At 36.9% G+C, this 15,479-nt stretch overlaps 1 protein-coding gene and 1 long non-coding RNA gene across 6 annotated transcripts in view; one reads left to right on the top strand and one right to left on the bottom strand.

Annotated features, from left to right (window-relative positions):
* The window catches only part of MKLN1 (muskelin 1), a 320,903-nt gene that overhangs the window by 55,464 nt on the left and 249,960 nt on the right, over nucleotides 1–15,479 (top strand). The window lies entirely within an intron of this gene.
* LOC116664801 overlaps nucleotides 1–15,479 on the bottom strand; it is a 109,232-nt gene that overhangs the window by 21,912 nt on the left and 71,841 nt on the right. For all 3 annotated transcript variants that reach the window (XR_004321258.1, XR_004321260.1, XR_004321259.1), the window contains exon 3: nucleotides 462–574. This is a non-coding gene — a long non-coding RNA (uncharacterized LOC116664801). The remainder of the gene's footprint in view (nucleotides 1–461; nucleotides 575–15,479) is intronic.

Here is a 15,479-nt window from a genome sequence, read left to right on the forward strand (position 1 = left end):
GGTGTGCAGATGTATACGCATGACTGGGACATTGTGCTGTACACCAGAAATTGACACCTTGTAACTGACCGTACTAAAAAAAAAAAAACTTGGTGTGCAGAAAATTAGAATTTAACCCTGGGTGGGCCACAGAAGGTTTAAGTGATATAACATATAAAATACCTGGTGGGATGCTTAGAAAAGTAGATCGCAACATCTGTTGGTTCCTTTCCTTTCTCTGTATCTCCCACCCACCTTAGGGATTTCTTCAAAAACAAAAGACCTGCCAGCCAGCTGCCATTGGAAAGATGTCAAATAGGATAAGCTGCTGATAGATGGTTACCAATCAACAAAATTTACACTCAGGTGGATGGAGCAGGGCATGTCACCTTTCCTACCCCTCTCCTCATCACAGCTTGCAGGCAGCACAAAGACATTCCTTCCTTCCTGCAGAGGAAGTGTGTGTGTTCTCTCAGACCTACCTTGGCATTCCTTGATATCTTAGAGAAGCAGATGACCCCGGCTGAGCAAGACAGTCAGCAGAACAGCAGCCCTTGATGCTGCAATTGGAAATTTCCATTCTTTGCTTGCAGCTCTGGAAAAAAAAAAAAAATCTGAAGAGCCCAGTAGCTGGGAAATTTCCACAATGGAAAATTTTAACATATTCTTTAGCTCTAAACTATGCAGGTTTATAGAGACAATTTTTTTCTTTTGGTTAATTTCCTTCTTTAACAATAATTTATGAACGTGGTAACACTACAGCTGTGGGAATAAGGAGGGCAAGATGACTTGGAAGGGAATGGGTATGGTGTGGCTAGTGGGAGGCTGTGCTATATACATGTTTGACCACCTGAACCATAGAAATGCGGATCACTACAAGACCCACTGGTTGGGAACTCATCCAAAACAGAGATAGTTTGCCCAGGAGCACTGCAGAGAAGTCTGTTTAGAGATTGGAAGTGGAAAGTGAATGGATACAACTTTGGAACAGGAGATGGTGAGTTCTGTTGCTGAAAAAAAGCAATCTCAGGCAGATCTCTTGAACCAGTGCTTCTTAACCTAAATGTGCACATGAATCACCTGGAAATCTGTTTAAGCTGTAGGTTCTGATTCAGTAGATCAAGGAAGGATGGGGCCTGAGACTCTATAATTCCAACTGGTTCCCAGGTGATGCTGATGCTGCCCTTCAGTGGTGCCCTTCGGAGGACCACTCTGTGAGTAGCCAGGCCATAGACCACACGTCCTCATCAGTGTGAGGCCAGCTTGCCTTCCGCAGCAAAGTACAGTCAAAGGGCAGCTGGAAATGAGCTCCCTTGGGGTTGTTTTCTCACATTACGAAGCTACGGTCTAAGAAAAGAACTGAATGTCTTTTGGAAAGATGCTTCATGCAAGTCTGGATAAAGTGGATCTTTTGAAATGTGGGGATGCAAGCAGTTATCAGGTACTAGCTGCAATTATTGAGGGGATACTGTTGGCCAGAAGGGTATAATGGGGAAAAGAAAATCTGGAGAATAAATTACATCCCTCCCAGCCAGAGTAATTGTCTCACTTTTATTAAAATAAAATAAAATAAAATAGGAATAGGAGAATTTTCCATTTTCTTAACAGCTGTCTCACCCACCTTTGCGCTCCCTGTTTTCCAGAAAGAGACAAAGACAGAGAGAGTGAGAGAGAGAGAGAGAGAGAGGGAGAGGGAGAGGGAGATCAAAATTTGTGGCATCTTTATTCCAGGGTGTTGATGATTCAGCATTGAAATGGACTTTATGATTACTTAACTAAGAGAGATTAGTTTGGGTTTTTTCTTACAATAGGTCCCAATGAGCAGTTATTTGCCTAAGAGCCATCTTACAACTTAACAGCCAATCAAATAGAATTGGCCTGATCTACCTTAAGTTCACATCTACTTAATAAAAAATATAATAATTATAATAAAATTTAACATTATGATGTGCTTACAGCAAGTGAGGCATTTGATCTTTAAAACAAGCTTATAAGACAAGTACCATTATCATACAGATGAGAAACTGGGATTTAGAAAGCTAAAGTGAATTGCTTGAGTTCCATACATTACAGCCAAGCAGGGAATAACCATCTCTGGCCAACCCCACTTACTCTATTGTTTTTTTCCAAATGGCACACCTACATCTCAGCTTCATTTCCCTTATCACAGACAGATGGATAGATACTCCTTCTCAAGTTTAACAACTTCACAGAGCTTGATTCAAATACTGAATGTGTTGTTAGTTGCTTACAGCTGCTATTTCTCTAGCTATGCTGTAAGTCCAGGCAAACTCTTTTGAAGAGCTCATTAAAACTGCTAAAATAAAGTCTTAGAAGCAGGTGCATTCATTAGCTGAAATGCAGACGATTATGTTAATATCGCATTCAGGTGACAAATTTAAAGCCATCAAAATCATGGAGGATAAAAGGATTTTTTAAGCTAAAGTTAACTTCTTCCTTTGTAGGGCTCTTGGTTCCATTAAACATGTGACTGCCTTTGCAGCTGTCAACGTGGGGACCTCCAATGTTACCTCACAAAAATAAAGCCATTTTTTGCAGTCTCATATTTCCCTTACAATTTCTTGGGTCTCTTTTCAGGAAAAGAAAGGTAAAGAATTGCCTACAACCCTCTGCTACTTTCTAAATAGGAAATCTGGCATTTCATTTATAATCTATTGTCAGATTGAGCCCAGGGGTAGAAGAGACATTAAGAAGATGGTTAAAATACATGGACTATAATTTCAGGTTAGGATTCGATGGACCAACAGCTCTTTCACCTTGCCCTTTTTTTCTTAAAGAAATAGTGAGCATAAAATATGTATATGATCATACATATGTATTTTGATTATACATCAGAATGTTAGTGGTTACACTAGGATAACTTTGATTTTCTTTTTTTATGTGTATATTTTTGTATTTCTGAAATCTTCTACAATGAAAATGTATTACTCTGTAAGTTTAAAAATTATTAAAAATTATTATGGAGCAACTAGACTCTCCACATTCAGTTGTTTCACCTATAAAATTGGGTTACTTTTTAATTGTCTAACACATGGGAACTGGATGAGATGTTTTCCCAATGTCCTTTCTTCTCAAATCTAGGATGTCTGTAGAAACATTGATTTCCCCCCCTTTTAGATGAAAACATAAGAAAAAGAGAGATGGTATCCAGCCACTTGTAAGAAAATTATAAACATGCTTATAGATTTTTATATCATTCTTCAAAACCTCAGTCAAATGGGGATTCATCAAAGTGAGTGCCACTTGCAAAGGGAAAAAGACGGCAGCCTTTTAGGGCCAAGTTTACTTTAAAATTTTTTAAGTTGTACACTCTGGAAAGTATTTGTAAGCTAAAACTTGACACATTCATTTTTTTTTTTTTGAATGGTGTGCTACAGTGACTGTATTACTGATTGCAAAACATAATAAAGCTGCTATAGAATTGAACCCATATACTTATAGGGCATGTTTACACATTGTGTGTGTGTCTAAAAAGCTTAAATTAACAAGCTGAAAGACTGCTTGTACAGTGTAATAGTCCTATTTTTACCTTCCTTCTTCTTCAACTCTTCTATCTCTCTGTATATTATTATTTTCTTTTTTCCTACATAATTTAAAAGACCATTGACCTCATTTAAAATTAAAAGCAATACAGAAAGCAGGAAAAATCTCCTTGGGGTGGGGCTGGGTAAGCATATACCTCTATATACATGTAAGCATACTGAATACATGAACACATAGCTGAATCTCTGCTCCGAACTGCTGTAAGTCTCATTAGCTGGGACTTCAACTGCTGGACAGCTCCGAGTCTCCTAGGAATATTTTCCCAACGACTCTATCTCTTGTTTAATTCACACAGAAGCTGCAAGTTCACGACCAAGTAGCCGGAAGAGACTCTTTATTCTTGCAATATGGTGCATCACCACTGTAAGTTTAGAGGGTGAACTTCAGAGCACAGAATTTTAAAATGAAAGGAACTTGAAAGGTCACATTAATCAAGTTTTCTTTAAATGTATGTCTCTCCTAGAGCATACCTATCTTATAGTCATCCAGCCTGACCTTGAAATTTTCCAATGACGGAAACCGTCCTACTTCTTTTCACTTTTAAACTGATAGATGAGTAGTTAGAGCACAAAAAGCATTAAAACCACAAGGCCAAAAAGGAAAAAGGAAAAAAGAATTATTCCTAATTCTGCCACTCTTTAAGATATCAACTATTTTTGAATTTCTGCTACCGATCCAGGATCTCCCAGTCTCGAGTAAATATAATCCTTTAAGGTCCGTGAGGAATGTAAAGAGACTGAACCATTTGACTTAAAGACATTTTGGAGAGCTTATTGGTCCATGGTTATCAATCACACCATGAGAGACCTTGAAAAGGGAAACTGTAAAGAATGTATAAGCCTCAGTACCACAGTGTTTCCTGGGTCTCTTCCTAATTCATCCCCTTTTGTCAATCTGACATCCATACAACAAAAGAAAATTTCTGAGATTATCTTATCCAGGGATCTTTCCAACATTTACAAATACTATCTAAATTGAGCAATGTGTTCCCAAGTTGCCTAAATTGTATATATAATGACATTCCTTTCAAAGGAAATCGGAGAGTTCAGCAGTATTCTGAAACAACTAGGTGTGACAAAACAAAGGACAAAAATAACAAGAAAATCCTTCAAAGATAGTGTCCCTAGTGGAAACAGTTAGATATCCTGCCTCTTCACATTGGCCATATGGGAGATTTTTTTTAAAATTTTAATTTTATTGAAATGTAGTTGATTTATAAGGTTAGTTTCAGGTGTACAGCATAGTGATTCAGTTATATATATATGTGTATACACACACACACACACACACACACACAAACACACACACATTTATTTTCAGATTCTTTTCCATTATAGCTTATTACAAGAAATTGAATAGAATTCCCTCAGCTCTACAGTAGGTCCTCGTTGTTTATCTATTTTATATATAGTAGTGTGTATCTTCTAATCCCAAACACCTAGTTTATCCCTTCTCCATCTCTCCCCTTTGGTGACCATAATTTGTTCCCTGTGTCTGTGAATCTATTTCTGCTTTGTAAGTAAAATTCATATCTTTTTTAAGATTCTGCATAAAAATGATATCATATGATATTTGTCATTCTCTGACTGACTTACTTCACTTAATATGATAATCTCAAGGTCTATCCATGTTGCTGCAAATAGCATTATTTCATTCTTTTTATGGCTTAACAATATTCCATTGTATATATGTACCACATCTTCTTTATCCATTCATCTGTCGATGGACATTGAGGTTGTTTCCATGTCTTGGCTATTGTAAATAGTGCTAATGTGAACATTGGGGTGCATGTGTATTTTCAAATTACAGTTTTCTCCAGATATATGCCCAGGAGTGGGATTGCTTGATCATACAGTAAGTCTCTTTTTAGTTTTTTAGGGAACCTCCATACTGTCCTCCATAGTGGCTGCACCAATTTACATTCCCACCAGTAGTGTAGGAAGGTTCCTCCTCCACACAGTCTCCAGCATTTATTATTTATAGACTTTTTAATGATGGTGTGAGGTGATACCTCATTGTAATTTTGATTTGCATTTCTCTAATAATTAGAGATACTGAGCATCTATTCATGTGCATGTTGGCCATCTGGATGTCTTCTTTGGAGAAATGTCTATTTAGGTCTTCTGCCCACTTTTTGATTGGATCTTTTTTAATTTTATTTTTTAGTAAGCTGTATGAGCTGTTTGTATATTTTGGAAATTAGTCCCTTGTAGGTCACGTCATTTGCAAATATTTTCTCCCAGTCTGTAGGTTATCTTTTTGTTTTGTTTATGGTTTCATTTGCTGTGCAAAAGCTTTTAAGTTTAATTAGGTCCCATTTGTTTATTTTTGCTTTTAGTTCCATTACTCTAGGAAACAGATCCAAAAAATATTGCTGTCAAAGAGTGTTCTGCCTATGTTTTCCTCTAGGAGTTTTACAGTGTCCATTCTTACATTTAGGTCTTTAATCCATTTTGAATTAATTTTTGTATATGGTGTTAGACAATGTTCTGATTTCATTCTTTTACACATAGCTGTCCAGTTTTCCCAGCACCACTTATTGAAGAGACTGTGTTATCTCCATTGTATATACTTGCCTCTTTGTTGTAGATTAATTGACCATAAGTGCATGGGTTTATTTCTGGAGTTTCTATCCTGTTCCATTGATCTATGTGTCTGTCTTTGTTTCAGTACCATACTGTTTGATTACTGAAGTTTTGTATTATAGTCTGAAGTCAGGGAGCATGATTCCTCCAGCTCCGTTCTTCTTTCTCAAGACTGTTTTGATTATTCGGGATCTTTTGTGTTTCCATGCAAGGGAGATTCTTTCAAGATGATTTGTAATGATGAAAGTAGTGTTGAGTTTTGGGGAAGCAAATTTAGAAAGTCAATTAGCTAATAGAGAGGATAGAAGACTGTGACCTATAATTTTGGCTAAGTAAACAGAATGGAGAGGTTTCTTTAAATAAATGATTATTATCTTAATGAATTGTAAAAAAAAAAACTATTGAAAAAATTCAAACAACACAAAAAAATACAAGTAAGAAAATAAAAACCACCCCACATCCCATCACCTAAAAATAATTGTCATAGATGTTACAAGAATATCATTCCAGACATGAGAATAACAGATATCTTAGAATTAAAAACAAAAACTTGCATTCAGACAGCTAAACATTGTCTTATTGATGATGGCCTAAAGAGACCCAAAAGTCGACTTTTAAAAATATATAGTTCATCTGAAAAGTGATGAAAGGAAGTGAAGAGAGGAAGAATTATCAGTCCAAAAGCAATTATAAGAATGTGAGTTCAGTAGAAATTAGAAGATATTTTTATTCTTCTACATATCTGCAATGTTACCCTCAATTCCGCTGCATCTAAAACATATTACAACAAGATATGTTTCCATAATGCTTTTGTTCTATGAATCAATATTACACTGACTCTCATGACCATATAAAATAATCAGGGTTGATATTTAACTAGTACAAATTAGTTTGGCTATTCTAGTTGTTTATCTTCCCATCTTGATCAAGAACCCTCCTAAGAACATTATTCTTGCTTAACCAAACCTACTTCCCCTGCAGGAAGAACAAAGAAGGTATCGTTTTTCATTATAAATAAAACTATAGAATAATAGGGAGGCCTTTATATGTCACATCAAGGCCCATTTTTACTGGTTATGCCTCTTTTTCTGAGCATACTAAATATTTCCCTGAGCCAAGGTTTAGTCTTTTAATTTTATAATATTTGATGTTTTAAAAAAAAGTGTCACTTTTAACTTCATTTATTTAATACTAAACGTATCCCCATAAGATTCTTTCTTTTGCAGAGGTGAAGTAACTTTTTACAATTGTTTCTTTATGAAAAGGAAAATATAAAATATCCCCTCCCTTACTCCTAAACATACCTCATTAAACTCACGCTTGGGCAAAGACTTAGCTGGAAAATTTCAAACTCAAAGGAAATTTTGCTCCTTTATGTTGCAAAAGTTGAGGATATTGCAGTCTCCATTATCTGAGAATTAAATTCAGAGAGCATTGATACTGATTATCCAAATGGCAGATTATACCAGTTATTTCTATTTAAAATTTTTATGTTCGCACTCCCCTCCTACTTACATTTGACTAATGCTAATACAAAATTAGATGCCATTTCCTGACTTACTCACCAACTTACATTGAGAAAATGCAGGTCAAATAGGTGGAAGAGGCAAGCCAATATATTTCCTTGGTAACCTGCATATCACAACTGAAGGTAATTGCTTAATCACAAGTACAAAGTTTTCATGTAATAAGAAAGCTCTGTTTATCTCATAAACTCTGGAATATTAGACCACCTGATTCTTTTTCCATACAAAAAATAGTGTAAATAATTTTAGTAAATTAAATCATATTTTTCCACTGACATGTTCTAATTTAAAGATATAATTTCATTGAGAGTGAGTGGCACTTCACTATTCTCTTACTATTGATACTTGTAACTCAAGCAGTAGGTTCAAAGTTCATGCCTAAGCTACTTGTTTTTACTTTTATTGTAGATAAAGAGCAGGAGCCACATTCTGTGTAAAGGAGTCAAGGCTATACTTCATAACACTTCTTCCTCCTTCCCTAAATTCATTAAGTGGCCAGCTCTATGTTTTGATGTTTGAAGTTTCATATGTCATTAACATTTGCTAATTAGGCACATTAGAGAAAGGATCAATTTAAATTAGTGAAAATTTTGAATGCTGTATTATAAAAATATATAGTCATATTCCTTTATGGTACACAATGCCACTCAAGCCACCTGTAGTGAAGTATTTCCAAGAAGAAAAGCTACTGCTAGGACTGCTTTAATGATAAGATTCTTGAATATTGTGCACTTTAAGTATGAGTAAAAATGAGTATTGCAAGGTTATCTGAATATATTCAGTTCATATTCACTGAGCAGTTACTATATGCTTGGCATCATGCTAGAAAAAGTTTGTCCTCTTAAGTTAACAATTCACTCTAAATTATCATTCATTTTGCCTAGTGACGCTTTATCTCATGATTTATTCATCACCTGTCTAAATTTACTCTTTCATTCAAAAGACATTTAACAGTTATAATGGGTTAGGTATACACACAAATTCAAAATGACTAGGATTGTAGGGTGAAAGTCATTTACCTTGTGGATCAACACCAACAATCATCAAATCAGTCTATCAATCAATCAGTTAATCAATCAATCAACTGGCCCTTTTTTCTAGGTAATATAGCTGGTACAGAGTTTCTCAAGCTTGGTACTGCTAGCATTTTGGATCAAATAGTCCTTCTTGTGCAAGGTACTCCTGTGCATTGTAGAATGTTTAGCAGCATCTTTTGCCTCTTTCCATTAGATGCCAGTAGCACCCCCACTTCTAGTTCTGATAATCAAAAATGTCTCCAGACATTGCTAAATGTCCCAGGAGTACAGCGGGGGTGGAGGGGAAGCAAAACTGTCACTGGCTGAGAACCACCGAGCTAGTACGTACATCATACCTTCTTTACTAGATTATAAAGAGCTTGAGGGCAGATACCCAGTCTGATTCATCACTCTACTGCCCTCTCCCACCAACTAAATTTAGTTTCTGGCACAGAAATACTTCTTGATGAATGTTCTGAAAAGAACAAAATATCTCCGGGGTACCTATGCTGTCGTCAGTCATACACAAAGCACATTGGTAAACCTAGAAGATGAACAGGTAACCAGGGTAAATTGTCTAACAAATTTTTATGATTTGAATAATCACTCCCTATTCACATTGTATACCCACTTTGGTGCCAAATGCCTACATTTCTGTAGGGTTTTAATGTGTATGAAGCACATTTCACATAATGGCATTTGATCCAGATACAAAGATGATCACCTCTGTTTATAATTTAAGCTCCCAAGTCCCAGAGCCATATTCTCAGGCCTGAGTGGGAGGTATTTTGACTTCAGTGGCATTGCCTTTGGCTATTAAAAAAAAAAAAAAGCCCTCTTAATTTAAGATTGTTTTAATAATGTTAAATTTAAAGCTCAGGATTTTTTTTTTTTTTGCTATGTTAGAAGTAGAACATCTCAAAGGCCCTCCAGTGATCTAAGTGATTCTGGTTTACTTAGATTCCTGGAAATTGCCAGAGGGCTTTAAGGGAGGAGGGGAAAAAAAGAGTGAGGAAATTTTCCCTGTGGGCAATTGGGGAAAACAAAAATATTTTTGTGCTGTGGAGACTTGTCAGGAAAGAAGGGTTGGCCAGCAGTGGCATCTGCGCAAGGGGAATTTCCACATTTGGGAAAACATGGTCATAATTAATGACTTAGGAAAGCCAAGAAAATGGACCCTGTTGGAAAAATATGATCTTCAATGACCAAATCATTGTCAACTGATTGGACCAGAATATTATATTGTTTTAGAAAAAGATTTTTATTGTGGATCTTTGCCTATAGGTCCTTCCTTCCGTGGCTCAAATAAGTACCCTGCCCTTGCCTGGGGAATCAGCTTCCCCTAGCCAGACCTGCTCTCTCTGTCTCTTCCTGCCCTTAGGAAGTGTTTGTGTTAGACTTCTGGCCTGGACACTGGCCTGTATTCTTTCTCTTTGAGCGTGATGCCTCGGACTAGCCAGCACGGCTATTAGCATCCATTAGAACAGAGATGATTATCCAGGATTCTTGCACAAGGGCGGAAAGATGAGCTTACATGATCCTAATGCAGCCACCATTTATTAAGGACTCCATGTCTTAGGCCAGGTGCTAAGAACGTTGAAAAACTATCCGCATCTAGACACAAGGAAACTGAGGCTCAGGGAATTTAAGTAACTTGCCTAGGGTAGTGCAGCTTTTAACCACCACACTATACCAGCTTTTAACTACCAAGCTATACTTCTCATTTTGTATATAAAGTCTCTCCCAAAGTGGAATGTCCGCACCCAGTATATAACCTCTCTCTTACTTAATATTACCTCCTTTCTCTTCCTCTTCTCCAGATCAGTTTGTTTAAATTAGATCTGGTCCTGGGGTTGTGCTCATCAGAAAACTCCATGGTTACCTATCATTCTCAAGAGGAGAAATCTGGGTTAGCAGGCTCAGCGCCATTCGTATCTCTGTTTACTTAGGGAATGATTGTGTGGTCGGAATGTTCTTGCTCCACTTTTTGGTTTTATTTTATCTCAGTGATCAATTTATTAAAACAGGTATGATCAGTTTTTGCCTCTTCTCTCATCATTTTCTCAAGATCAGAACATAGCTTGCCGAATTTCAACATATTTGCCAAGGTGAAGATCAAGATTTTTAGAGAGGAAACTATAGCTAAGAAAAAAAAAATTCCCTATATTTGACATGTAGATGTGGTATCTAGTAGAGCATCTATAAAATGCAGTACATTGTTTTGTGAAGTGAAAACACTGCAGGTTAAATCACGTCCCCCTGAAGCAACAATTCCACACTCTAAACCCATATGGCATAGCTTCTGAAGTTAGCCCTGTCCTGCAACTGCAATGAATGAAACTAACTAGGATTAAAAAGTCCAACCACCCTGGATTGAACCTAAATGGGTATTATAATTAGTAAAAAAAAAAAAAAAAAAAAAAAAAAGCCTCTTGGAAATAATTTAACATACTTCTGTTTAACTTAAAGCATATTAAATAAGTAATCTTAATATTTATTTTCTGAGTGCTTCTTGGACAAGCCAGACATTGTTACTTTTATTTAGAGATGTGAAAACCAAAGGGATGCATTGTTAAATTTTCTGCTGCTTTGTAGCAAATTACCACAAATTTAGGGGGTCAGAACATTTTATCAATTAGCTCACTGTCCTGTAGGTCAGAAGACTGGGTAGGTTTGGCTGGGTTCTCGGCCTGAGGTCCCACAGGCAGAAATTAAGATGTTATTCAGACTGGCCTCTTATCTGGAGGCTCTAGGGAAGAACTGCTTCCAAGCTCATTCAGATGGCTGGCAGATCCCAGTTCCTTATGACTGAAGCACTTGGGTCCCTGTTTTCCTTCTGGCTTCTAGAGGCCTCACACATTCCTTCTCACTGGTCTTCTCTGTCTTCCAAGCCAGCAATCACCCTGGAAATCTTTCTCACATTTCAAATCTCTGACTTCCTCTTATGCTACCAACTGAGGAAAACTCTTCTTTTACAGGGCTCACCCAATTAGGCCAAACCCACCTGGATCATCTCCATAACTCGAAGTAAACTGACTTGAGACTTTAATCACATTTGCAAAATCCCTTCGCAGCAGTACCTAGATTAGTGTTTGCATAACCAGGGCTGGTAATCTTGGGAAGCTATCTGTAAAATTCAGACAGCCATAAGGAAATAGAGTTACCCAGTTAACCTGAGATATGATCTGAAAATAGATTCCCAACCGTATTGAATCAAAGAATTTATTATTTTATTTTATTTATTTATTTTTTGTTTAAAAAATATATATAAGAGCTTGGTTTATTTTTTAATGTACCTACTTTGGGTCCCCACATTTTTTACTGATGCATGAACACAAATGTTGCAAGGCTGTTTTGGGCCATGTTATGTTTCAGAGGCCTGTCAGTGTTCAGGAGATTGTAATGTGTAGGCGTAGAGCTGGACACGGGTGTGTGTAGAGGGAGGATGGTGATGACAGGTGAGGAAGGAAGAGGGGTTGAGAGTGCGATGAATACAGAGGAACAGTTTATTCTTGTTTTTAATATATTCACTGAAGACCTTTGAAACTGAGAAGCTTTTTGTTATCTTCTGTTGACAAGTCTGGAAGTTCAAAAACCCAGGGATTCTTTGAGTGTAATTTATGAGCAGTATTTGAAGATGTTTCTAAACATGGGGACATTTTGGAATATACTGGATCAGCATCACTAGGATGCTGTGCCCCTAGTGTAAATGTGAACTCTGCAAAGTTTCCTTGCACAATTTCAGTGGGCCATGGCCTGCCAGTTGCATGGGAGGTCTAGAACGCAGGCTGAACCATGGGCCTAGCCGGTCGCTGATCCAGAAGCCTGTGCCTGCAGAGGGTCACCTCAAGATTGAGATGGTGTGGAAAGGGCTGAGTGGATCATAGAAAGGAAGATGAAGGAAGACTGCATATGAAGTTCTCTGATTTTAGCATTTTACCTGGAAAACAGCCTGATGAAAAATCTGGTTTTCTGGTGAAGCAAGTGGAAATGGTTTTAGTCTTTAGAAAAAACATACACAGAAGTGTAAAACCATCAGAAAAATAAGACAGAAGTTTTCAGATGCTAAGAATTTCTCTTTTTCTAAGAACATTGGGTTTTTCCCTTCTTGAAATCCTGGCCAAAATTAAAGGACAGGAAGATGTTCCCCAAATGTTTCTTTCCAACAGTCCCAGACCTTCAGAAAATGGTGAGAAAATATAATTATACTATTAGGCAAAAGGAAAGAAGTCAGTGGAGAAGGCATTTAATAACTGTGTTAATAGAGCTCTATGATTAAGAGTATATTTAGGAGTTTGGGATTAGCAGATACAAATTACTATATATAAAATAGATAAACAACAAGGACCTTCAGATAAACTGTATAGCACAGGGAGCTATATTCAGTGTCTTGTAATAACCTATAATGAAAAAGAATATGTTTATGTATAACTGAATCACTATAAAAGTAACACAACATTGTTAGTTCAACCATACTTCAATTTAAAAAACCCGATTTTTAAGTTAACAAACAGGAAAAAAAAAAAGAGTACATGTGGTGTGTTTAGCTTTGGAAAGAAGACACAGGAGGAAAGAGGCTTGATGGAATAAATTAGTGTTGCTTATTAATTGTGATATCTTTAAAGCATAACACATTTTATATCCTTTAACAAAGTGATTTTGTTCTATAAAGGATAACTCAAAGGATGCTGATCATATTTCACAGGTGCTATTTTTATCACTAAAGTTTCTACTTTAAAATCTTTCCCTTCATTTATTCTTTCTTTCAGAAATAGTTGATGAGAGTCTACCATGTGCCTTGATCTGGGCGCTAGGAATATAGCAGTGAAGACAACAGACAAGGTTTCTGCTCTCATAAAGCTTATATTCTAGTGTGGAGGAGTTAGAAAATAAAGAAATAGCTGTATTTTATTACACAATACAAAAGGAGGTAAACAAGAAAATGTTAGATGGGGATAGGTGCATATCAGTGAAGCAAAATAGGATGAAATGAATGACTAGGTGGCTATTTTAATTTGGGTCCAGGGAAGACCTCTTTAAAGAGAAGACACTTGAACAGTAATCTAAATGACAAGGAAGAGGTGGTTGTGAAAAGACTAAAATGAAGAGCATTCTAGATAGAGAGAACACATGGTTCCAAAAGTTCCCAAGATGGTAACAAATTTGAGTTTGAGGAAGAGAAAGAAAGTCTAGATGGCTGGAACTCAGTGGCAAACAGAAAAGTGGTACAAGATGAAGTTGGACAAGTAGAGAGAGCCTAGATCTGTTAGGCATGGAAAGTCGTAGGAAGGAATTTGGATTTTAGGTGAGACAGGAAGCCAATAGGAGGTTTTAAGCAGGGAAGTGATTTTCTGTTTGGGCAATGAATTGCAGAGGGCAAGAATGAAAGTACAGAGATCTTCAGGAGACAACTGCAGTAACTCAGGTGAACAGTGGTGACTTGGACCAGGATAGCAGCAGCGAAGAAAGGGAGAATAGATTGGAGGGGGGTATATATGGGAGGTGAAGTCAACAAGAACTTTCTGGTGGTTTGTATGTGGGACATACAAGAAAGAAGGGAATCAAAGTTCTCTCCTCTTATTGGCTTAGGCACTGGGTGGATGGTGATGCTATTTACTGAGACTGGGAATAAGCTGTGAAGGCTGGGATAACAAGTGTGGCAGAGTGTGTTAATTCCTTCCCCCAAAAGCCATTCCTTTCTGCCTCCTTCCTCCTTGACTTTGTTGAGGTTGACAATATGTCTGGACCTAAGTGATGAATCATGAGTGGTGTAATTCAATCATAATAATTCCATTCTCTTTTGCTAGATATTCAATTTCCCCATCTTCTTTGCAGCTAGGGGTGATTCATTTCTGGCTAATAAGACCTAAGTGAAATCCTTCTGGGGATAGATATGGCTATCTTGAACACCATCCCAATGCCTGGAGTCATGGCAGACTTCTTGTGAGTACAAGACAAAAGACTCAATGATGTTAAGAATGGTGAAGTACCAAAAAAAAAAAAAAAAAAAAAAAAAAAAAAAAAAAAAAAAGCAAAAAACCCAGAAACTGCCTAGGTCCTTGATGGTATAGTTGAGCAGCGGAACCAACACCAGCAATCATCTCTTGCTAGACATCTTGTTTATGAGAAAAGCACTGTTCACTCTTTGTTTACTTGTTATTTGATACAAAAAGGTCAAGGGAAAAAAATCAAGAGTTCTCTTTTGGCCATGTTCAAGTTGAGATGTCTATTAGATATTCATGTTGAAGTGACTGTGTAATTTTTTGCCTTACACAATAAATAAAAATTTCTAGACGTTTTTATCATTTTATATTACCATAATACTAGAACACATGAAAGGGTAAGTATAAAAGTAAACAAAGTTGCAGTGACCATGTGAGAGCTCAGATCAGAAGCTGGCCATCAGTATAGAAAACTCACTCTCTTAGCGTCAATAAGTTAGCAAAGTCGAAGCTGTTAAAACAGGAAAGCTGTAGTGATTGAGAAAGCTCAGTTTGAGGACCAGTTAGGTCTCTGCATATCCAAGTACTTTCCATCACCTTGGTGGAGAAACGTTGTCCTAGGCTAGACCACATATTTCTATGAAGATATTTTCTTACCTACATATCACGGTGTTCCTGTATTGCTTTATACCCTCTCCTGAATATAACAAATAGCCTAATGAAAATTTCCCCACTCACTTACCCAGGGAACCTAAAGTAGGCCAAATTGAGCTTTTAGCACCATTTCTGGTTGCTGATAAGAATCAGCATCTACAAACCCAGTTGCATCTATTTCCATTAGAACCATCACTCAGAACTAGATCTCTA

Source organism: Camelus ferus, chromosome 7, assembly GCF_009834535.1.
Source record: "Camelus ferus isolate YT-003-E chromosome 7, BCGSAC_Cfer_1.0, whole genome shotgun sequence".
Lineage (NCBI taxonomy): Eukaryota > Metazoa > Chordata > Mammalia > Artiodactyla > Camelidae > Camelus > Camelus ferus.